General features: G+C 40.4%; 1 protein-coding gene across 7 annotated transcripts in view; it reads right to left on the bottom strand.

Annotated features, from left to right (window-relative positions):
* TMEM108 (transmembrane protein 108) overlaps window positions 1-24,157 on the bottom strand; it is a 362,678-nt gene extending 338,521 nt beyond the window's left edge. For 4 of the 7 annotated variants that reach the window (XM_055110470.2, XM_055110471.2, XM_003822511.5 and 1 more), the window contains exons 1-2: window positions 24,012-24,157; window positions 16,440-16,558 (exon numbers count right to left, since the gene is read on the bottom strand). The gene's annotated coding sequence lies outside the window, so the exon portion shown is untranslated. The remainder of the gene's footprint in view (window positions 1-16,439; window positions 16,559-24,011) is intronic. The other 3 variants (XM_057301916.2, XM_057301914.2, XM_057301915.2) reach the window with 1 other exon arrangement.
* Window positions 24,158-25,042: the final 885 nt, after the last annotated feature.

Raw genomic sequence — 25,042 nt, 5'->3', positions numbered from 1 at the left:
CAAATTCCTTTAAATCTATCCTGATTCTTCAGATCACAGGCTCATATCCTACTGGCTCCAAAGACTATTCTACTGGTCCATTAGCTAGAGACAGATGTTTTTATTCTCTGAGCCTAAAGAAAATTACAATAAAGATGAGACATTAATAGAAAATTAATAAAATTATCAAAAACTCTAAAAAGCTTTCCTAGCTATTGTTTATCCATTGGGTTAACAGGTTATGATTTTCCATTGTCAAAAACTAATATGATGCTGCTAAAGGAACATCAGAAAAGAAAAACTGGATGAAGGAATGACTAAGCATTGATTTTACTCGCAAAGCTAATTAGTGACCTTTTGTCCTAGAAAATGCATTCTTGGACTTTCTCTCCAACACTGCCATCCAGAAGACTCACCATCCATGCTATCAGATTTAAATTGCACGTTTTTAGGATACCTAATTAATTGCCAATGAAGGAAATTACTAGTTCCTTTTGAAAAATACATGCCCCAACTGGTAGCAACACTCAGTTAAATGGTACTGGAGGTCTACACATTATGCCCAAACCCCTTCCCTTGAACGTGAAGCAATCACTAATATTCCTTTCATATTTGGGTAAATCCTCAAGGTAAAGTGATAAATCTGAATCCATATGCCATTATAAAATTTCTCCTTGGTGGGTACTTACATATTCCACACACCAGTGCAGTATGCCTACTTAGTAACATATAGCCTTGAAATTATTCTAAACTTTAAATTCCTAGGGAACAAGGACACCTCTCTGTATTCATATCCCCTAGTTTTATAGGGCATATACAGTTAATAAATGCTCTATGAAAGCAATGTCCAATCCTCTGTACCCATTTAATACTCTGACTTAATTAGACGATGCTGCAAACACTTGGTCAGTAGGGCAATGCATGTTTTAAATATTGTTGTGACTTTTAAGAATGAGACATGCCCGGCTGGGCACGATGGCTCACGCCTGTAATCCCAGCACTTTGGGAGGCCGAGGCGGGCAGATCACGAGGTCAGGAGATGGAGACCATCTTGGCTAACACGGTGAAACCCCATCTCTACTAAAAATACAAAAAAAATTTAGCTGGGTGTGGTGGCGGGCGCCTGTAGTCCCAGCTGCTTGGGAGGCTGAGGTGGAGAATGGCATGAACCCAGGATGCGGAGCTTGCAGTGAGCAGAGATCGCGCCACTGCACTCCAGCCTGGGCGACAGAGTGAGACTCTGTCTCAAAAAAAAAAAAAAAAAAAAGGAGACATGCCCATTGTACAAACATTCAAATGACACAGCAAAATGCCGAAACAAAACTAAAAATCACTTGGAAAAAACACTGCTAAGATTTTATTGAACAGGCCTTGCATGTTCATATACATCCATACATTTACAAACAATTTTACGTAAATAGGCTCATATTATTTATGTTGTCTGTGATCAGAATTGTTTTAAATAACATGTCAGGGATATCCTTCCATTAAAAACAAATAAAGAACTACTATATCATTTTAAAAAATCATATGGTATTCCACAGTTGACCTGTATAAGTATTTAGTTTCCTAATAATAAATTAGTTAACAAGTCTCCCACTAATAGGTATTTAGGTTATTTCTAGTTTTTTTTCGTACAAACACAAATATGTAGTGGGCATCTCTGTGCATGTATCGTTTCATGGCTATGCAGTTAGACAAATACTAGAAGTTGAATTGCTGGGTCAAGGTGTACACACATTTTACACTTTTATGTATCTTGCCAAACTGCCTTCCAGAAAGATAACAGCATAGACAAATACTAGAAGTTGGACAAATACTAGAAGTTGAATTGGTGGACAAATTCTAGAAGGTATTTTCATCCTCATGACCTAATTAGCTCTCAAAAACTCCACCTGGAAATACTATCACATTGGAGATTAGATTAAAACATGAATTTGGGGGGTATACGAACAGTCCATAAAATTATCAAACTGTAAGCTATTCATAGAATAGCTAAGCCATGTGCCCCAGTGAAATGCAAAATCAAAGTACTTGAACAATGAAGTTTTCTCAGCACCCCCACAAAACTCATAGGGATAAGCCCAGGTCAGGGGAGAAATCTGTGCTACAGGCCATGCTCTACTACGTGTGAGCTACTGACTGACCTTGGGCAAGCTACTTCCCTTCTCTGAGTTGATAATCCTTAGCTTAAACATCACGTCCTCATAACAGCCTTCTCAGACCACAAGGCAGCTCCCCAACATGGGCTTTTGTAGCTTTTGGTACTTAAAGCTCTCCTCAGACTTTTAAATACTTGCTCAATGTCTATCCTCTCCACCTGATGGAAGTTCTATGTCTATCCTCACCTCATATCCCCTGCTCCTTACACAGTGCCTGGCACAAAAGGGATGAAGAAAGGAAGGAGAGAATAATAGAACAAATAAATTGATGATCAAAAACTGAGGTGGTAAACCAGATGACCTCTAGGATGTGCTTAAATGCTAACGTATTTAGGGAATTTCTTCCTCTTGAATTCTAAAAATGCTTGTGTCTAATTAGGTTAAAACATTTATGGATCACCTACTTTGAATGGACTCTCATGCTTGGTCTACAGGGAGAAAAAGGGTAGCCAAGGATATGTGAGAATTAGCTCTTGTCCTTGCTCCTCAAAAAAATTGATCTGGCCAGGGGAAAAATGCATTAAACAACTAGAAAAAAGGAACAGAACAACTTTAACAAAAACAATGATTTTGTATGTAATGGAGAACCTAAGTAACAGAGAGAATAATCTGAGTTAGAGGAGTTACACTAAACTTCCCAATTATGAGCCTAACTCACATCATCTGAGAATACACTATACAGAGAAGCGACCTAACTCTTCCGCAGCCGCACAGCCAATTTATGTGACGTCTGAAAGAAGAAAACCTAGGCCTCTCTCATTTCCTAGTAGTAAAGCCCTTTCATTTGAAAGTGGAGCTCATGTTTCCTGAGATTGCAGGTTCTTCACAGAGTTATAAGAAAGAGAAAGTTTAAGATTCAACTCAACAAATAAAGGCAGAAATGGACAAATCAATCTTAGGCAGACTGCTTTGGAGGTATGCAGAATCTGGACCCTTCCAAAAAAAAGTCACTCCAGCAAGAACCAGGCAAGTAGTTACTAAATATATGTTTAACAAAAAAAATATAAGAATGGTAAGTAAGTGAAGGTGAAGGGAATGAATAAGACAAATTACTGCAACAGACTGAATGTTTGTGTTCCCCCAAAATTCATATGTTGAAAACCTAACCCCCACTGTGAAGCATTTAGGAGGTAGCGTCTTTGAGAGGCGATTCAGTCATGAGGGTAGAGCCCTCACACATGTAATCCAAAGCCAGAAAGCCAGTCCGCTGTCTTTTCACTATGTGAGGAGGACACAATGAGAAGCTGGCAGTCTGCAACCCGGAAGGGAGTCCTCACCAGAACCTAACCATGCTGGCACCCTGATCTCAGACTTCCAGTCTCCAGAACAGTGAGAAATAAATTTCTGTTGTTTATAAGCCACCCAGTCTCTGTTGTAAGAGCCCTAAGACAACTACAAAGAGACATTATTAATGCAATGAAACCCCCATATCTGAGCTCCTGCTATGTGCCTCCCACAGTGCAGGCAACACAAAGAATGCAAGAGAAGCACATGGCAGGATCCATGCCTGTAGAGGCCTCCTTATCTAATTGGGGAAACAAAATATGTAATTGAGGAAAAAAAAATTCTAATAAGTAACAAAGTCCCCCAGCCTAAGAAGCAAAGCCAGGTAAACACGGAGGCCTGGAACAGAATTGTGAAACAGGGCTTTGCCCTTGGCACCTCTTGGTCTCCTCTCTGGGGGCCTCTCACCCCTCAAGTGCGTTCCCACCCCATCCCTTCCAACCAGGGCAATAGGGCCTGTAGGCACGGGAGTAGCCAAAGGGCTTAACCACATGTCTCACAGCCAAACAAAAGACAGGAAGGGAACCCCAGACAGAAAAGGTGGACAGAGAGAGCACATCTGACTGCAGCAGCAATGTTAACTGCTAGGCTGGGGGTGAGCTCCCGTCTGAGGCTTGAAGAGGAGCAAGAGGCAAGTTATTCTCCTCTCCTCAGGAGCAAACCCTTAGAGGTGCTGTCAATCCTTCCTAGGCCCAGCCCAATCCCATCAGCTCTTTTCCTAAATCCTGAGACAACAGGGGAGAGCAGGAGAAAAGTTCTGATTAGCTGAAAGGGCAAGAAATAGAGAGGTTTATTTAAAAATGAAGGTGGAGTGGGATATCTGATGTTACACAAGTCAAAAAGGCAGCCACATATTTAATCTGCTATACATCTCTCTTCTCATTTACTTTTTTTTCCTGGTACTCATAATTACAAAAACAATTTTTTTTTCAAAATCAATAGTTAAAAAAAAATCCAACTTGCTCAAAGGCTGCATTTCTTGCTTCCTCCAACTATGAATATTTCTAGCATGGAAGGATGCAGGGCAGAGGCCCTGGTATCTCTCCTTCAGAAGGATTAACAAGTAACGTAATACAACCAGTCTCACAGTTTGTTGTTACCAGGCTCCCTTTCTTCTACCTAAAATTCACTCAAACACAGTCACTCCCTCCATCATCAGTGCTCATGAAGAAGAAAGGTCAGAAGCTCCTGTTGCCAGCCTATAAAATCTCTCCATTCAAAAAAGTTAAACTAGATAATATTTCTGATTATGAATCTTTTTCAAAGTATCTTAATTTTTCTCGAAAAGGGTATCTGAGAATAATATACTGATAGATTTTTTTCATACCACCAATTTTCCCATGGCCTTTTATATATTTCCCTCAAGAGCCTATGGTAAAAACACACATGACCACAAAATTTAAACAACCAGTAAAGGTTCAGTTAGCAATATCATGAATAACCAAAGAATGCAGAAGAACCCCAACAGTTATACTTGTGTCTTCTCACCAATAAACTCATGGGCAAAAAGAGACAAAGTTAATTCCATGAAAACCCATATATATATATATATATATATATATATATATATATATACACACACACATACATACACACACACAACTAATAGCCCATATTTATTACTAAAAAGTAGATCAAACTAGAAAAATATAAGCATTGTTATTCTTACTTTGAGTAGAAAAAAAATTTAAAGTCTTATTTTAGTACATGAGACAATAAGGAAAATAGAGAAAAGGGAGTAAGAAATAGTAAGAAGGGAAAGAAGGTGGTCATCTGAGAAAAAAAAATTTATAGACTTCACATATGGCTTAAATCATTTGAGCAAGAGGTTGAGAATTACGTTTTAAATAGAATGAACAAGGAAACACTGACACTCTTGTAGCTGACAGACGAGGGCAGAATTGCAGGGAGAGCATCACATTGTCTGAGAACACTGGCAGGTTTAATTCATGCTAAACATGTTATAATTGGGAATCAATATGGGGCAGAGTCTACTTAAATAAACTCCGAGGGGTTGTCTAAGCAACCTTGTTAATGTCATGTTGCACTTTATTAAATGATACTCAGAATAAAAAGCTGTTGGAAAACTTCATTTTAAAGAGGTATTCTTTGCAATCAGAGCATTCGATGTTCACAATAAATCTCACTTTACATGAAAGGAAACAAATGCTGAGAAAATGAATTAGTGCTCAAGGTTGCAGACAGTGGCCATGAAATTGCTGTCAATTTCTGATATGGGCAGATATACCAAGACATTCTGAATGTCCATGAACATAGTTTTCACGATCATAGGTAGAAGGAGGAAAATGTATCTTTAGATGCTCACTGACAGGATTAGGTCCTATCAAAGGAAGATGTGGTTAGGGAAGGTGTGAAAGTGGCAGGTAGAGAATGGCTAACCACGAACTGTGATGTAGACCAGCTCTGGAATTCTGATGTTCAATAACTTCATCAGCAAGCACGTATGCATACTGTTGGGATGAAAAGGCAGAAAATAGAACCTGGGCAGGACAGTTCCTTAAGTACCATGCCCATAAGCATCCCATAAGGTAGTTATGATTCCCATTCTAAAAATAAAAACATTGAGGCTGAAATGAAATATTCTGCCCAAAGTCACATTTCTAAAAAGTGATAGGGACAGGATAGAAATGCAGATCTATCTGGCCACAGGACCCAAAGTCTATCAATGCTACCAAGCGGTCACTGAAAAGAAACAGGAGCACTCTACACAGGGAGGAGAGAACGGGACCAAGGACCAGTTTGGGTAAAAGACGTTTGCGCATAGAAAGAGTAGAAAGAAATTCAGAAAGAGAAGTTGGAATCAGCCTGTGTCTTTATGCCAACTTATAAAGCACCTTGTCCTGCAGCCAGGTGGGAACCATAGAACTCTGGAAATAAAATAAAGATATAAGAATTGAGGCAAAGAGACTAAAGAACTTAAGGTAACAGGGTTAATGGAAGGAAAAAATGGAGGGGTATGTGGAGAAACACCAGAGGAAACCAAAAGTTAAAATCCAGGACTGTACTAATATGGGATTTTGCTCTCTCAAAGTAAAAATATGATTTTCTAAGTTGAGAGTCTCTAAATAATGTCTAACATTTAATGCCTGGTAAATACTGTTCTAATGACAATAATTAATTTCAGAAGTGATCCAGTAAGTTCTTTCCAGTGGAAAAGAAACAGCTTTTGATAGTCAGGGAAGCATATTCCTCCCCGTCTGCCTTCTTCCTTGTCTGTGATGGGCCCTCTAAAGGGGTGTGCTGATAGGAATGGGTCATGTTTGAGGACATGGCATCAGCCACAGCTTTGCTTGTTTGAAAAGTGAAGGCAAAGATTCAACAGTGGGCATGGAAAGAAAAAGGCTGAGAGGAGCTGCCTCTTTCTGTGGTTCATAGGAAGAATAGGGCAGTTCAGGGCTGGGGGTTTCAGTCCTAGGCCCTCAGGGATCTGCATCCAAAGTCCTGCCTCCACCACCCCCCGTGCACATTTATCCTGCAGGAACCTCACGGGGAGTAGCCTATGGCAGGATGGGAATAAAGGATTCAGGATCCCTGGCTCTTGGCCATCTTTCAGAATCTCTCTATACCCTGGAGAGAGCAGATGTCTTTATTGTTGCTAAAGAATCTTCAACAAGGGCTTCAAATTAATTCCTGATTCTATGAGAACAAACATAATTTTGTTTTATTTTTGTAGAAAAATTACATATGCACAAATTTGAGTTAATCTTTCACTTATACTGTAAGATTAATGCTTCTTTAAAGTTAAAATTGAAGATTTTAATCTTCTGGCAATGTGTGGTTATCTACATACAAATCTTCCTGTTCAGAAGAAACACGGATATATGTTAAGACCAATTAGATACAATACTATATTTTTTGCTTTTTATTTTTAAAAATTCAATACAGGGGATGGGGATCTTCACAGAGTCTGAAGAGAAACTGGAGCAAATGTTTTATCTCTGCTGTTTTCACCTCAGCAGTCAGCAGCTGGGTTGAGAAAGTTGATCCCAATCTCCATCACCCTTCAATAACAAACTACATTCTTTCCTCAACCAGCAGTTGAAGAAGCCCTGCTGAACCTCTTCTCTTCAGACTCTCTTTCAACAAAAGCTGCATTTCTCTAAGGAAATACTAACTTGTTCTCTGTATGTGGTGCCACCATGATCCAGCTACTTGAAGGGAAGTGTAAGAGCCTTAAATAATTCAATGAAATGACGGGCTGTTTGTGCTGCCATGGGTCACTCCACTCACAGCTGTGCAGGTCCAAATAGAGCCAGGACCATCATTCTTACCCTGACACAGAGTCATAAATAAAGACAGAGCCTTCTGCAGTATTAGAATGCATTCCCTTATAAAGTCACACTCAATCACTGGCTCAAATGAAACTAATGCTCCAAGTTCAGGGAGAAAGTGAACAAAACACACTATGTGAGGTAGTAATCCACCAAATGTCAACATTTGTATGGAACTTATTTTTAGAGTAATAAGCCAAGTTATTTTCCTTTATCACAACTGGAGTCTTACAAACCCAGCTGTTGAACAACACTTGTCGAAGATGTCAAAATGTCTTTCAACATTTAGAAAGTCACCTAGCCATTATTCCTGTGCAACACACAGGTGGCCATAAGAATCAAATTTGACAGATATAAAAAATAAGATATCTGTATGGGAAATACAATTCCCCATTTCCCAATCATCCAGCCCAGCAATTTCCCTATCACTCAGCACTGGGATAGAATCAGACTTCTCAAAAAAACAGATTCATGCTTTTTCACAATTGCTACTAAACATGTATCCTTTCTGAATAATCTTCCAGTTCTTTGTTGTCTATATAACCCACAAATACTATTTATATTGATTCCAAGAGTTAAGAATTCAGGGTCATTAAACTAGATTGAGGTCTCATGTTCTACCCCAGCACTGCTCTACCCCAGTGGGGTCTCAGCCTATCCCACCATTACCTTCTTCTAGAGAAACTGCCAGGCCCATAGCCCTTACTAAAGCAAATACCCTTAAATCACAGCTGTTTGGACCAGGAGAGAGCATCAGCAGCTCTAAAATTGCATGGTATAAAGTTTAACTATCAGGATGATAGTTACTACAAAACCTATCATACTCCTTTTCTTCTTTCGGAGTTTGGTCTATACACAGATCATTGGTTAGGTTGTGGGAATGATAAATGGAAGCAAGAACATGAGGAACAAGAGAGAATCTAAAATGGAAATGCTGAACCACATTAATGATCTAAAAGTAGAATATGGACTGACCAACACTGTTAGTGCAGACACACCCTGGAGTTACAAAAGATCAGAACAATCTTCCTGCTCCTAAGTCCTGACTCCATGAGGTCCAGCCAGACTATTCTCTCATCCTAAAAACCCCTGAGATTCTTCGCAGACTTGCCACATGACTGAAATTCTGTTTTCCTTATTTTCTCGTGCATCTTTAGTTAAGTCTTCCATTTTTTAAAGTAACTTGAGTTTCCACTCTTGTAATCAAAATAGGCTATGTAGGCCCCTTGGCAAGATGTCTAAAAAGTGTTCTCCCTTTCTTTTCTAATTGTAGAACAATTCTCAGATCTCTCAATAGTCTACACATAACCTCACAAATTTAGGGGCTACTTTGCCAATATGTGCAATCACAGAGAAAAAAAGTAAATGGCTGGCAAAGCCTTTCTCCCTTGGATTGTCTGTAAATTTCTCTTATTGATTTTTCCCTCAGTAGATCACTGTCATGTAGACAACAGTCTACTTTCAAGTAGATGTAGGAGATTTAGCTGCAGTGAATCAAAATAAAAATGCAGCATCTTGTGGGAGCCTCAGTAGTTCCTCTACTCTCTGTGGCACAGACAACCCCCTATGGTTTCTGGGTTGGTATCAAGCCTCTGAAAGCAAGTCTTGCAGTAGGAGACCCTGATTCTCCTGATCCCAATAGAATAATATTGGCTACCAACAGCACTGCCAGCACCGGGGAAAGATTAGGTGATATTAGAAATTAATGAACCAGACACTCAGAGCACCTGCATCTTCCCTGACTCTAATTACTCCTCCCTCTCCCCATCAAAAAAGAAACAAACAGAAAACCCATCAAACTCATCTCTTTCTAGCAGTCAGTGATTCTCAATCAGAGGGTATTTGGAAATGTAGGGGGACATCTTGATTGACACAATGACTTGGTTAGAATAATATGGGCATTTTGTGACCAGAGAGCCCAAACATCCTATAATAGACAGGAAAATTCTACATAACAATGATTCATTCCATCAAAATGCTAATAGCACCCCCCTTGAGAAAACTGAGCCCCCTCCAACATTTAGGGCAGAAAAAAATGGGTAAGAAAGGCAAACCAAAAGGAAAAGAACATTTTAAAAATCTATAGCTAACATCATATTAAATGGTGAGAAACTAGAAACTAGAAGTTTTCCTATTGAGATCAGGAACAAAGCAGGGAAGTGCACTGTCACTACTTTTTTTTTTTTTCCAAACATTGTACTAGAAGTCCTGGGTAATGCAATAGAACAATAAAATAAAATTAAATTAAATTAAAATAAAAGGAATACAGATTGGGAAGGAAGAAATAAAAGTATCTTTGTTCAGATGATATAATATGATCACCTGGGTAGAAAATCTGACGGAATCAACAAAAAACCTCTGGAACTAGTAAAGCAATTATAACAAGGCTGCAGGATACTAGAATAATATACAAAGGTCAACTGTTTTCCTACATATCAGCAATAAACATATGAAATTTGAAATAAAAAACACAATACCATTTATATTAGTGTCTCCAAAAATGAAATACTTAGGTATAAATCTAACAAAATGTGTACAAGATCTATATGAGGAAAACTACAAAACTCTGGTGAAAGAACTCAAAGAAGGACTAAATAGATATTCCATGATCATTATAGACTCAATATTGTCAAGATATCAGTTCTCCTCAATTCGATCTGTAGAATCAACAAAATCCCAATCAAAATCCCAGCAAGTTATTTTGTGGCTACCAACAAATTGGTTCTAATGTGTATACGGAGAGGCAAAACACGCAGAATAGCCAACACAATATTAAAGCAGAACCGAGTTGAAAGACTGACACTACCTGACCTCAAGACCTACTATAAAGTGACATAATCAAGACAGTATGGTATTGATAAAATAACAGACCTATAGACCAATAGAACAGAATAGAGAGCCTAGAAATATACCTACATCCAGATAGTCAGCTGATCTTTGACAAAGGAGTAAAGGCAGTAAAACAAAGCAACAAATGATGCTGGTAAAATTGGACATCCAATGCAAAATATATTAATCTAGACACAGACCTTACACTCTTTACAAAAATTAACTCAAAATGGATCACAGGCCTAAATGTAAAGGACAAAACTATAAAACTCATAGAAGATAACACAGGATAAAACCTAAATGATCTTGGGTATGGCAATGACTTTTTAGATACAACACAAAAGGCATGATCCATGAAAGAAACAATTTATAAGCTGGGCTTCTTTATAATTCAAAATGTCTGTTCTCTGAAACATCAGGTCAAGAGAATAAGAAGACAATCCACAGATTGGGAAAAAATATTTTCAAAAGACATATTTGACAAAGGACCATTATCCAAAATCTATAAAAAACTTAAAAGTCGACAGTAAGAAAACAACCTGAGTAAAAAATAGTCCAAAGACCTTAACAGATACCTCATCAAGGAAGACATACAGATGGCAAGTATGCATATCAAAAGATGTTCTACATCATTTGTTACCAGGGAAATGCAAATTAAAACAACACAACACTGAGCTATCTATCATTACACATTTATTAGAATGGCCAAAATCTGAAATGCTGACAATACCAAATGCTTGCAAGGATGTGGCGCAACAAGAACTCTCATTCATTGCTGGTGAGAATGCAAAATGTTAGTCATTTTGAAAGACAGTTTGGCAGTTTCTTACTAAATAAAACACACTCTCACCATATGAGGCAGCGATCATGGTCCTTGGAATGTTCCCAAAGGAGTTAAAAATTTATGTCCACAAAAAAAAAAACTTGCACACAGATTTTTATATCAGCTTTATTCATGATTGCCAAAACATGGAAGCAACCAAGATGTCCTTCAGTAGGTGAATGGACAAACTGTGGTATACCCAGATAATGGAATATTATTCAGTGCTAAAAGGAAATGAGCTATCAAACCATGAAAGACATAGAGGAAACTTACATTACATTACATTACATTGATTATTGAGTAAAATAAGCCAATCTGAAAAGGCTACATATTACATGATATTCTAGAGAAGGCAAAACTATGGAGATAGTAAAAAAAAAAAAAATCAGTGGTTTCTGGGGTTTAGTGAAGAGCAAAGGGGTGGGAGATATGAAAAGGCAGAGCATGAAGGATTTTTAGGGCACTGAAAATACCTATATACTATAATGATGGATACATGTGATTATACATTGGTCTAAAACCAAAGAATGTACAACACCAAGAATATACCCTAATGTGAACTATAAACTTTGGGTGATTATGATGTGTCAATGTAGGTTCATCAGTTCTAACAAATGTGCCATTCTGGTGGGTGATGCTGACATTGGGGGAGGCCATGCATGTATAGGCAGTAGGAGGAGTAGGAGGTATATGGGAAATCTGTATCTTCCTCTCAATTTTGCTTGAACTTAAAACTGTTCAAATAAACAAATGAGTGAATAAACTATTTTTAAAGAGAGAAAGAAAGAAAGGCAGGAAGAGAACAAGCAATGCATCCATCAAAAGAAAAACAGCAGGGTTAAGACTACTCAGGGATCAAGTCCAGGTTCTATCCACCTCCTTCCCCTCAACTCCAGCAATACTACTAATTGCCACAAACTCCTTATTCCTATTCCCTCTCCTATGCACAAGAATCTTGGGCTCAGGAAACTTTATATCTTTGAAAAATTGTGTGTCTATATTTCCACATCTTTTCATTTGTTCTAATTATAATTTCTGAGCAACTAATATTGGTAATATTAATACATAATATCAACTGAAAATTCTTCCATGTTGCCAAAGGGCTTAATTACTAAATCTGTGCTGTAATATGTCTGCTGGAAAACTTGCTTTAGAGACTAATTCTTCAGGGGATAATTCCTCAGCGGTGAAGTCTGAGTATTAATACCCTCTTATGAAACACTTTTTTTGAGCCAAGCTGGAAATTGGAAGTAGGGGAGGTGAAAATTTTCTTGCCACCTCTTCCAGACTCTTTGTAAAGCTCTAGGCAGTATCAAAAGAGACATCTTGCACAAACAAGCCTCACCACGAAGGGTCAGGGCATAGAGAGACCAAATGGAAAAAGACAGCTCAGCAGCCTGGGATTAAAGGGCAAATGTTTCAGAGGCTTTGGATTTGATTATGTCAGAGATGTACCCATGGCACTTTCTGTAGCAGACAGATACCAGAGCAAGGTAAAAAGTTCAGCAAGATACAGTCACAGACTGAAAAGTTTCCCCAGGATGGAGAAGCCCAAAACTCAATTCTGTTTTAAATGAGTTGAGGTCTTGTTATAACAAGAGCATACTATCATTCTAAATGTAAGTTTCTGACAAACAGGGGTCTTCACAGGCTAAAACAGTGCTGTCTAACAGATTCTCTGATGATGGACATGCTCCCTATCTGCAATGTCCAATATGGTAGCCACTAACCACAAGTGGCTACAGAGCACTTGAAATGTGGCTAGTGCAATGAAGAACTGAATTTCAATTTAATTTTAATTAATTTAAATAAGAAAAAGCCACATGTGGCTAGTGGCTACTGTATTAGACAATGCAGGAAAAGGCTTAAGGCATCATTTGAGAAAACTATCCAAGAGGTTATCACAAGAAAAGCTTATATATGTTCTGACCACCTGGAAAAATACTTTCTCTGTGCCCTCCCCATCATAAACACACACAGACATCATTTGTAAGAAGTAACTACGTCAGAAACCACTAACAAAGCAATGCTTCTCAAATTTTAGCATCCATCAGGATCACTGGGAGTCTTGTTAAAACACAGATTATTACGCCCACTCCCAGAAATTCTGATTTAATAGGTCTGTACATTTCTAACAAGTATAAATGATTCTCATGCTGCTGGTTCAGAGGCCACACTTTGAGTAGTATTAGAACAAAAACTTCAACATTCAAACACCAGCCTACTCCTAACAAAGTGGAGCTTCTTTCACTTTTCACCTCTCTTCTACACCAAAGTGCCTCTTTCTTCAAGGTACATGGAATCCTTCTTAAACATTCTTATAAGTTTTGCTTAACACCTGGGACTAAAAATGTATGAAGAATGCAAATAAACAAGACTATACATGATGGCTTCTCTACATAGTAGATCCAAAATACAGTGCATTTGTTGGAAACTTTGTAAGCAAGTCTAATAATCACAGGGACCAGAAACACAGCAAGGGGGAATGCAAACCTGCCAGGACAGTTTACATCTAATCCCTGCACTGGCCTTGTTTTAGAGTTAAACTGAGCCTTTTAATTAAAATAATGCAGGTTACACTTCAGGTCTAGATCAGAGTTATGGCCTCTTTGACCATTCCAACCCATAGTACTAGAAAACTATCAAAAGAACATGTCATATTAAAACATTTATATTTATAATTCAAAGGGCATATATTAAAGATAATCCCTTTCCATATTCCTAAAGAAGAGAAGAAATAGAAATGTAAAAGTTTCTAGAATAAACACTGACCTCCAAACATTCTCTGGTCTTTACTGTATTGTCTGTAAAAACTGATCTGGACTAGCAGTCATTTGGGACGATAGTTTTCCTTTGGAGGCTATTTCTTTATGTCCTTTGGTCTAATTATACATGAGTCACTTTAACATTAGCAGATCACCTTGTCAAATGCAATTTCCTTGACTGCTCTTTTGAACAGCCTTCTTTCTGCCTCATCCACTCTTCCCTTTTTTTAACTTTGCAAAGGGAAGTTTTCATCCAGAATATATTATCACAATGAACCAGAACATGAAGCCCTTGAATAAACTCAAGAGTCCAGCATTCTTCATTATTTCCCATACCACAGACCTTCGCCCTTCTTCAAACTCCAGTGTTCCTCAGTTAGTGCCACCACAAGAATTAAGAATCACCCTTGGGTCCTAGAAATTTGGGAAGACGAATATCGCTTCTTAGAAATGACAGAGCCCCCAAGGAGTCACACAGTACTATGTACATTACTTCATTAGACTATTTAGCTATTTATGTGTGTATATTTTACAGATATGGAAAGTGAAACAAAATGAAGTTAAATGATTAAAATACGATACCAGAGAAATTCAGAGCAAGATTGAATCACTATATCCCTTCAGCAGTGTTTCTCAACCAGGGGCAATTCTGCTCTCCAGGGGACATTTGGCAATGTCTGGAGACATTTTTGATTGTCACAATCAGGGAGGGAGATACTGGCATTTCGAGGGTGGAGGTCAAAGACACTGCTGAACATCCTACAATGCACAGGACACTCCACACAAGAATTGCCTGGCTCAAAGTGTCAATAAATAGTGTAAGGTTGAGAAACTAACTCTGGTCCACTGGCATCTCTAGCATTACTTTATTTGACCCCAAATCAATAATTAAAGAATGGCTCCCTCCACAATGTAGTCCTTGTATAGTATTTACACAGCAACATACCAGCCAAGTGCTATTTCTGACATGCTATACTTTTTAGTTACTTTTAAAATAGAGGATATACAGGATATACTTTTAAAATACAGGATATACAGGATATAGAGGAAATTGAGCAAAGTTAGCAAAGACCAGCTCCTTTCTTTTAATGAGAAAATCTAGAAAAGACCAGCTCCTTTTCTTAGCAACCTCCAGGTGCTGAGCTATAGTCTGCATCGGGCTGCTCACCTGGACTCTTCTGCTGACGCACTTGGCAGCTGCCCTTTCTTTGCTTTATCTCCAAGCATGTGCATCACTTTAGAGCAATAATGATGTACATTTATTGGAATCTCCAGAGATCTCCATCCTCTAATTGTCTATTTTGTTCAGTACATTGTACTCATTACTGAGCCACATGAGGCCCCGAAAGATACCAGCCTTTTCTGGGTGCCCTCTGTCTGAGCCTGGATAATGGGACATTATCTAGCAAAGGTTCAGCAGTATTGAGCCAAGCTGCTTAAAACAACCCTTCAGTTAAGTATGTTTCTTTAACCTCCTATCCCTCATTCCTAACCATACTCAGCTTTTCTTATATTTATATGAATCATAATTTTCCCTTCAAGGAGTCTGGTTTTAGTTTAAGCTCTAGAAATTGGAGAGCTCAGAAAGGATGTGATGTCCTTTCCACACCAAACAGTTAATTTCTCCTTCTGGTCTCAAAAATCTGCAGCACAAGTGAAAATTCAAAACCAGTTTTGGTTATAACATTGCCAGTGCCCACACGCATTGTACTAGGGGCTGCAAACAGATGAGGCATGAATGGGCATGTGACTTCCAGTGATGCTGGATAAAATAAAATGGAACAGGCAAAACCATGTACTTTGCTAGTGCTATTATACACCAAATCCGGAATTTTCAACACTTTGAGAAGTTATTTCCTTCACTAAAAAAGTGATTAATGAAGGAAAAGTTAAGCAGAGTAATCAAAGAAGAAAGAAGGTGGTAGGTGAGGGAAATAGAAGCTACCAGAGCTAACATATGACATGGCTATAAGGAAATGATAATCAGGCCCTGTTCCCATCTTTACAGTGCACTTCAAGAGGGCTCAACAGCCCCTCCCATATAAATCACACCCTAAACGAACTCACTAAAAACTCCTGTTTTGAAATATTTCCATGCATAGATTCCATCCCATCACCTCGGTCATGGTTTTCTCTTCATAACTGCTGATTTGCCTGGTATCTATGAGTTGAATCAATAAAGGCTTTTAGGAGCCTTTCACAGACAGGGCATCATATTGCACTGACTCCAAGAGACAGGTGAGACAATAGCCTCTATGAATTGGAAAAGCAAGAAAAACAATGGCAGAGAATGCCTTTGCCTTACCCTGGAGTAGAGGGTGTGGAAGCCTTCAAACGCACTTACATCCTCATGACCCATCGGCTCTGCTGCTTTTCACTGCTCATTCATTTCTGCATGTTGGATGACCACCAATCTATCACCAACTGGCAAAGATGAAAATGAAAAAATGCATTAGGCCAAAGGAACTTCAAGTCCCAAGTCACTGCTGAAGTGAATATGAGAGTAGACTAAGTGCTTACCCAAACATGTATAATAGCTCAAGTTCAATAAAAATTTATTTCTGATTCATGTATGCATACTAGACAGGTGAACATGTAGGTGGGGTGGACCTAATGCAGTGATCCAGGTACCCAGGCTAACAAGAGTCCTGCCATGTTTAAAACATAATTTCCAAGGTTGCCCTATGGGTCCTCTCCATTCCAGTCAGCTAAGAATGGAAAACAGTATGAAGAAGCTTGCATGAGCATACTCTGTGCTTTTTTTCCTAGAAGTGGATCACAATACTTTTCCACTTCCATCACATTCTGTTGGTTGGCTAAAACTCAATTACACAGTCACACTTAACCTTATGGGCTGCAGGGCAGTGACCAGACTCTATTGTACAAAAGTGACTTCAGCCCAATCATGAAGAAAGACAGCATTAAGTTTAGAGTAGAGGGTTCTGAGTGAGACACTAGCACAGTAACCTTGACTTAGTTACTTAACTACTCTGAGTCTCAGTTTCCTCAACTGTAAAATACTATTCCTCTCTCATAGGGCCAATATAAGACTCAAAAGGGCCAGGTGTGGTGGCTCACGCCTGTAATCCCAGCACTTTGGGAGGTTGAGGTGGGCGGATCACAAGATCAGGCGATCAAGACCATCCTGGCTAACACGGTGAAACCCTGTCTCTATTAAAAAAGACAAAAAATTAGCCGGGCATGGTGGCGGGTGCCTGTAATCCCAGCTACTCGGGAGGCTGAGGCAGGAGAATGGCGTGAACCCAGAAGGCGGAGCTTGCAGTGAGCCGAGATCACGCCACTGCACTCCAGCCTGGGCAACAGAGTGAGACTCCGTCTCAAAAAAAAGAAAAAAAAAAAAGCTGCACTTCAGAATTTTTTTAAGAGACAGGGTCTCACTCTGTACTGTGTGATCACAGCTCACTGCAGCCTAAAACTCCTCAGCTCAAGTGATCCTCGCACCTCAGCCTCCTGGGTAGTTAGGGCTATAGAAATGTGCCGCTAGGCCCAGCTAATTTTTTCTTAAATGTATATAGTGATGGAGTCTCACTATGTTATCCAGGGTGGTCTCAGACTCCTGTCCTCAAGCAATTCTCCTGCCTCAGCCTCTCAAAGCACCAGCTTCTTCTCAAAGGCACGAGCCACCAACTTCTTGGACTTTAAGGTGCATGTGCATCCTCAAGGCATCTTGATAAAAATGCAGGTTCGGGTTTGTTAGGTCATGGGTGAAGCCAGAGATTCTGCATTTCTAACCAGCTCCCACATAATACTGATGCTGCTGTCCTTTGGCATTTTGAGTAGAAAATAGATACAGGATTAGAGAACATTTTTGAAAACCATAAAATGATTTGCAGATATAAAGAATTATTATCCTGGCACTAATTGATTATAAATAAATTCCCAATTAGGCAGCATTTTTTAGGATATGTTTAGTCTGGGTACCAGGTACAATTTCTTAGAGTCACAGGATTTTGGAACAGGAAACAAAGTAGTCACTACTCTCTCCCCTTATTTTCCAAACAAGGAAACAAGCTCAGAGAAATCAATCATGCCCCCAAAATCTCACAATAACTCAGCAATATACTGAGATTAGAATGCAGAAAATTGACATTACATAACATAATTAGGTTATTACATAAACCCAATTATAACCTTCTAAAGAAGAAAAGGTAATTTTTATTCTTCTACTAAAGCAATAATAAATATTACTTTGGCCAAAAAGATACATAGCCAAAAAGATGCCAGCAGGTGAATTCACCAACATGGGTCACCATGGCACCAAAAGTAGGCAAGGTGTCACAGGACACAAAGCAAGAGATTTTCAAGCAAATGTTCTTCAAAATTCAAAAATTTTGCATTTTTTAAACAAGGATTTTTATTTCCAATATATACAAACTCCCAGTCACTCCTATTTGGAAACAATTAGGAAAAGTGAGAATTTGGGATTACAAATAGAAAAGGAAAATAATTAGCCAAGGAGGAGCAGCAATTTCTGTGGTAAACCCTGGGTACAAATAAAGGAACTTAAGGATTTTTTTTTAATTCCTAGCATGTAAATTATTTTGCCTCTCTGGGATCATGGTGGATCCTAGGAGCCTAGAGTTGAACATGAAGTGTAGTACCTCAGAAGTCAAAAACTCCAAGTCATGAATTAGAAGGGAACTGAACATCTGGAAATCAAGTCAGATTGGGGGAGAAGGGAGCCTCTTAGTATGCATGTCATCGCCAATAAAGCAACATGAATTTGAAAGTGTTTTGGTAAAATTAGGAAAGAGTACTTATTGAGGAAGGAATGATAAATGGAAATCAATACTCGCATATACATTATTAATTTAAGATGGGTAAAATGCTATTAGCATCATTTAGTGAGCAATTTTTTAAAAGGTAAAAATGTTCCTACAAACTTCAATAAGTTTACCCCATATCTTACCCCTAACACTCTTCCACCCTAATGTCTTTTAGCTCCTCAGACAAGAACTCAGAATTCTTACCCTATTTTGTGTGTATGTGTCACAGACCTCTTTTGTAGTCTCTTGAAGCCTTAGGACCTCCTTCTCAGAATTATGTGTGAAATGTATAAGATAAAATACATAAGATTACAAAGGAAGTGAATTATATGAAAGATTCTCCTATCCAGAGAGATGCTGGGGAGTCCATGGACCCAATTTAAGAACAGCTGATTGAGGAATGATTCTTCTAGGATGATGAAAGTTTTTTCTTACAGGAAACAGCATATGCAGAAAAGTTTTTAAAGCCTAAAGATGCGCAGTGAAAAATCCTGCTCACAATCAATCAGTGAAGAAAAGAATGAGCTGCAAAGAGAAGCCTGACCTTGAACTTCTGCCAAAACTCAAAGCTATTCATGCTGTTGCTTTAAAGCCCTACATTAAGGAATTACTCAGAAAATTTTCTTGGCCCCAGCCCTGTAGACACAGCATATTCTGTGGCCTGATGGCAGATGAAATAAAGCAGCATTGGAGAAGGGAAAACTATATTGAGTCCTGAGCTTGCATCCTAGTCCTCTAACTAGTTCTCTGCCACTAACTAGCTCTGTTACCTTGGTCAAGAAACTCAGTTCTGAACTGAACTGTCTATAAATTGAGAAGGTTAAGTTAAATCATCTTCAAGAGTTTCTTCCTACTCTGAACTGTTAGGATCCTAAGATAATGCACAACCACTTCTCTGGGAGGAAACATTAGCAAGACTTCTTTTTGCCCTAAGCTCACAGTATGAAAATATTTTCTAAATAATTTTTAGTCTTCAGAAATAACTTATGAGAATCACCTAACCATATAACTTTAGACTTGGAAGAGATTTTAAGAGACATCCACCATCTCATCAATCTCAGTGAACAGGTGAGAAAAGTAAGGTTCAGAAAGGTGAATAGATTTATTTTTAGTCACATAATAAGGTGGCATTAATGGACTGTTGGCCTACCACTACCTAGCACAAGCAGGATTTTAGTATTTAGCATTGGTAGTAAAGACAAGCTCATCAGTTCACTTGGAGAGATAGAAAGAAACCTCAAATAACCTAAGCCATAGGATGGGAACTACACAAAGCAGCAGGTGACTGGGGTAATGGCACCTAGAGGTAGCATCCTATACCTCAGGCAGAGTCAAAGCCAGGGCCCTCATTATACACTATAACCTTCCCATCTCAAAGAAGTAACAGCTAGAGAACAAAGAATAGTTATTTCAAAATAGGTGGATGGGTGAATTAACCCTGACTAATAACATCATTAAAACCAAAGCACAAGTTTGGGGCTGCTAATATAATATTGAAAGGTCCGCATTAACTAAGAAGATCTAAAAACACATTAGGAATTTTCAAGTTTTAGAAGAAACGAATTAAGAATTATTTTGACCTATCTTCTGTGGACAGCCCTGAAATATAGTGACTACTTTATCAGCATTATTTTTACTAATACTCTCACTGCTGTCTTCAGAGCATGTACTTACCAGCTACTGTTCAGGTTTAAAAGTCACATGTACATTTCCATAGTCCCATCCATGTGTGTAGACTAGCTTCACATGCAAATAATTAGAAACGTTTAAGTTGTTGGAAAGTTGGATCAAATCATGATTATTATGTTTAATTAACCAACAATACATATGTCGGGTGCGTTTAAAGCCTATGCTATGATGCTTGTTAGTTTACTCTCTGCCTTCTCCCTTCAGAAACACACATGTACAGTCAATGTAATCACAGCCATTCCTCAGTCCCCATGACACACATTATTCCTACCTTATGTAAACAGTTATGGCTTTCAGAACTATTTTCTTTGAGATTTCGTTTGAGGGCTGACATAGCCTTTCAAAATCTTCTGACTAGAGGCTACACACTGCTGGTTTGCCAGCTCCATAGTTCAGCTCCTTCAGGAATTCCCAGAGGCAGCAGTGCCATCTACTGGTAAGGAGGGTACAACTTGTTTTCTGGGAGCCATTGGGGGTGACACGAGCCAAGTGAAGGAACGGCAGCCTAGATTTAGGTCTCTGTGAGCCCTTCTTTTCTCAAGCACATTACAAGCATAACTGATGCTTACAACCTGAGACATGTAACTACCACAGGAGCTTTCATCGTGTGAATGGCAGGTCCTCTGGAAGCCACATAAAGCCAGCCAGGCTAGCCAATGAGGCAGCTCTGCCTTGAAATGCCTCCTCAAGGATCCAAAAGCAGCCAGCAGAGCCCCACTGAATTAAACATTTCCTGGCTCTCCTCTTTCCCCAATGCTTCCCTATCAGATGATCTCACCCAGTGCCCCCACCTGTGGCTCTGTTAATCCAGCTGTATCTTACAGCATGTGTCCTAAGGAAGGTACTCAGATCCCTCTCAATATGAAGGCTCTTATACTTACACAATGTGACACAGATCCTCCTCAGAGGACACTACTGCTTAGGCATGCAGGTCGGACTCTAATCTCTCTCATTCACTCTCTATGTTCCCCGTCCCTGACCCAGGGGACAGAAACGACAGAAAGGAAATGATTTTGTTGCTGCTTTGAAAGCAACACTAGTGGGCTTTTATTGAATCAGAGAATAAAACCTTGACCTATAGGTCACTGAAGTACGTTGCTAGATGGACTAAGCCTGTCAATCTTTTTGTTGTCCCTTGCATAACCTAATCAGTGTTTCCCAACCTTTTCAAAATCCCTGCCTCCCTTCCGCAGGCCAAACAAACAATGCATACCCTTTGCGGTTTATGGAACAAAGATTAATTTCTTTCCTCTGAAAATAAAAGTGTATACTATGCCACCTACCTCACCCTCAGCATTCTTTTCTCCCCTCTACTCCATGCCACTTAAAAAAAAAATTCTCTGGCTGGCATGGTGGCTCATACCTGTAATCCCAGCACTTTGGGAGGCTGAGGCAGGTGGATCACGAGGTCAGTAGTTCAAGACCAGCCTGGCCAATCTGGTGAAACCCCGTCTTTACTAAAAAATACAAAAATTAGCCAGACATGGTGCCTCACACCTGTAATCCCAGCTACTCGGGAGGCTGAGGCAGCAGAATCGTTTGAATCCAGGAGACGGAGGTTACAGTGAGCTGAGATCGCACCACTGCACTCCAGCCTGGGTGACAGAGTGAGACTCCGTCTCAAAAAAAAACAAAAAACAAAAAACTCTGATAAAGTTTTTAAATTATTCCCACTAATTTGGTTTGTGTGACAGTCTATCAGGTGACAACCTATATTTCACTTTACTAGGGTCATTTGTGATATTCTAAATGAGCTTTGCAGTAACTTGTTCTTTTACTTTCATTCATCTCAGAAAACCGACAAAATTTGATTTCCTGTGGCTGATAAACCTGAATTTGATACCCCTAACAAATTTAGGTGTTCCCTCTTTAAAAAAAATATTTATCTTGCCTAGTAAACTGAATTCTTGGCAAGTGTAGGCATTTCACAGGCATGGGGTGTGTTTTAGAGGTTTGAAATCAGGTCACTTCCTAAAGAAACATGATGTTGTACAGGGAATGTAAGAGCTATAAAGGGCTTTGAAGGTATCAGGATGTCTCCAAGGGACAAGGTAGAGAGACCCTTGTCCATCTCATACCAGAAAGAGTTCTGAATAAATTACGTGGAAACTCCAGAACACAGTAATATCTTCATAATGAGTTAGTTGAACCATTTCTTACAGAGTAGATTACCAGGTGTATCCAATAAATCAAGAAGTTAACCCGTGGAAAATTGAAGGGACTTTTTATGTTTGCCTATGAGCTGTCTGGGGAAATGGAGGAGAGGCAGGGAATACTTTGCATAGCTTAATCTGCTCTTAAGTTCCTGGACATACCTTCCCCTTTTTAAAGTATGATTTAAAGGCAACAATCCATCTCCCCCGGACTCCCATACAAACCTCTTTTGGCAGCCAAATGGTCTTCATCGAGCACACACTTTTCAAAGAATTAAGGATGTCTGAGTAGGTTTAGTTTAGACCCTGCCTTCCCTCTCCCCACAACCCAGTAACATGCTGAAAATAAGTAATAACCTTCCTGGGTACCCCCAGAAAAACCTGTTTGCAGAAACTACAACCCTTCCTCCGAAAAAAAAAAAACCTATCTTCTTAAGGAAGAATCTCAGTGTGGTGGTCTGCAGTTCACTGCAGGCATTTCCCTCCTCACCATTTACCAGTCATCAGTTACGCTGCATCTGAAATTCGTTTTTGTAGACTCTCATTTAGACCGGCTCCACCGGTGCCCAACTGCTTAAAAAAAAAAAAATAGCCCCTGAACCAATCTCTGGATTCCTCCGGCAGGCTCAAAGCGTTCAATTTCGCTGAAACTCTGGGGTGAAAACCGCCAGGTCCAGCCGGCAGAGCAACCTCCCGGGCAGCACGGAGGCTCCGTCCCCGGCGAGGCCGCCGGCACCTAGGCAGGAGGGCTCTTCGCACAGCTGCGCTAGGAATTTGGCTTCGCTCGCGGCCGCGGGATTAGTTCGAGTCCCACGGGCTGGCCAAAGTGACACTACATTTCTTCTTCTTCGTTTTCCCATGTGACAGGTCCCCCTGCATTAAAGCCACCTCCTCCTCGGCCCCAGCTCAGGTCCAGCGCTCCTGACGCCCGCGCCCCATCACCCGCACCCTACACCTGGGGAGGGGGTTCATGCCAGCAACCCTCCAGGCGGGAAACAAAGGCGGAGGCAGGGCTGCCAGGTGGGCAACTCCCCTCGGGCAGACCCGTCACGCAGTGGGGAGGATGGGAAGGTGCCTGAGAGGATAGGAAAAGGGAAACCAAGGCAACCGGGGCTGCATCCTCCCTGAAGCTGGGCTCCCGGGGCAAGCTGACCCCACACCTCCCCGCGCCCCGCCCAGCCCAGCCTAACCCGCTTGCCGGGACCCAGCATGGGAAGGACTGGGGGGCCGCCCCGGAGCGCCGCTTACCTCGGGAGAAGCGCTCCGGCTCCCTCCGACGGCTCAGGAGAAAGCCCCACCGCTCGCGCACGCGCTCTCGCGCACTCGCGCCTTCGCCCCTCGGGCCCCCGCGCGCGCCCCTCCGACCAGGCTCTGGCCCGCCCCGGCCTTGTCCGTCAGCGTCCGCGACAGCCAATCCAGTCGCACGGAAGGCTCGGCGCCGGTCACGTGGTGAGACCAGCCAATCACCAAATTGCCCTCGGCAGCGCCCGCTCCGATGTCTCTGGGGGTTCGGTTGCTACCTAGCAGAGCGGGTGCGAGGCTGGCACAAAGGGTCTCTGTTTTCGGGGGCTAAGTGGCACTCAGTTGATCAATTACCAGATCAATTGACTTCTCAAATTCTAATATAAATAAGAATCACTTGACTATCTTGTTAAAATGCGGATTCTGATCCAGAAGGTCTGGGGTGGAGACCTGAGATCCTGCATTTCTAATAAGCTCCCAGGTGGCGATGACGAAGCTCTTGGTCGGAGGATCACGCTTTGAATTGCACCTGTCCGAAAGTAATGGCTGTAGCCCCAGCTCCACGTAATTTGAAACTTGCACGACCTTTCTTGTCCTTCTTCCACTGATGAGAAGCGTTCCTGTGGCTACATGGGGTGTCCCGGTGATGCTTACAGTTTGGGCACCAGCTGAGGGAAGGTGTGTTTAATCCCCACATTACCCACCCTTGGTCTATGGAGCAGCAATCATGCCAACTTGGTGACTGGAGTGTGGAACCAAAAGTGGAGACGGAATGGCCATGGAAGAGAACACTGTGTCTACGTTAATCCTAAAGGGTTGGGCGTGTGTGTCTGAGTGGCGCGGTGCCAGACACTTGGCCAGAGAAGTGGTATAAGTGGTCCCTGCTTCTCAAAACGTAACAATTTGTTGTAGAACTATACAGGCTAGTTCAGAAAGAAGCATGTGGAGAAAACATCCGGGAAGCTAACAGTCACAGCACAAATTCAGGCATAAGCTAAAGAGGTTGTGAAATAATATGCCTTGGGGGTCTTAAAAAC

Source organism: Pan paniscus, chromosome 2 (genome assembly GCF_029289425.2).
Source record: "Pan paniscus chromosome 2, NHGRI_mPanPan1-v2.0_pri, whole genome shotgun sequence".
In the NCBI taxonomy this organism is placed as follows: Eukaryota; Metazoa; Chordata; class Mammalia; order Primates; family Hominidae; genus Pan; species Pan paniscus.
Note: the sequence above shows the minus strand (reverse complement) of the source record. Positions and strands in the feature narration are given on the sequence as shown.